The sequence below is a fragment of the Etheostoma spectabile genome, chromosome 2 (assembly GCF_008692095.1).
Source record: "Etheostoma spectabile isolate EspeVRDwgs_2016 chromosome 2, UIUC_Espe_1.0, whole genome shotgun sequence".
NCBI classification, from domain to species: Eukaryota; Metazoa; Chordata; class Actinopteri; order Perciformes; family Percidae; genus Etheostoma; species Etheostoma spectabile.
In genome coordinates, this window is record NC_045734.1 from 27,007,783 (window position 1) to 27,008,424 (window position 642).

The 642-nt window shown below is 41.4% G+C and overlaps 1 protein-coding gene across 2 annotated transcripts in view; it reads left to right on the forward strand.

The window, feature by feature from the left end:
* Positions 1-642, forward strand: part of LOC116704469 (anionic trypsin-2) — a 25,451-nt gene that overhangs the window by 384 nt on the left and 24,425 nt on the right. The gene's annotated exons all lie outside the window — the stretch shown is intronic.

Genomic DNA, 642 nt, shown 5'->3' on the forward strand with positions numbered 1-642 from the left:
TTCCCTCTATCCCACGGTGACAACAAGACATTTTTAACCAATTAGGTCCACAGACAAAGGTAAGCAACATGTTTAAAATCAATTCCAAAATCTGAAGGAAGCCAATGTGATGTGGCCTCTTCTGCTGCCAATTACAGTAATATCCTGACAGATTAATTCTAGGTCAGCTGGAGGTGTTATGCGCCTCATACTGAGGCAGAAGCAATAGCTGACAATGACAGACACTCATCAGATATGTATCTCAGCCATGTTGGTTGTTTTCAGTGAATATGACATGATTGCTTATTTCCTTTTCTGAAAGGCCAGCTAAAAGTTTGGGTAGGTGGTATGATGCAGATAAAGAGCACATCCAGCGTTTTAGACTGCAGCTATTGATGGCATTACAGTAAGAGCACACAGATGTCAGGCCCTCCAGAAAAAGTTAATCTGTGGTGCCTGCAGTTTGGTCTGCTGTCACAAACGTTGCTGTTTTATGTTCCTATTTAATTATTGAGAATGATTAGCTCTTGCATGACGTGCATTTGTACACCCTCACACATTCAGTCGGGTCCGCTATGTTGGGCTTTTTCTCTCTGTTTGATAAGAGCCGTATTTCCCTTTTTGGCATATTATATTCTTCACCTCCTCGTTACTTTCCATTAG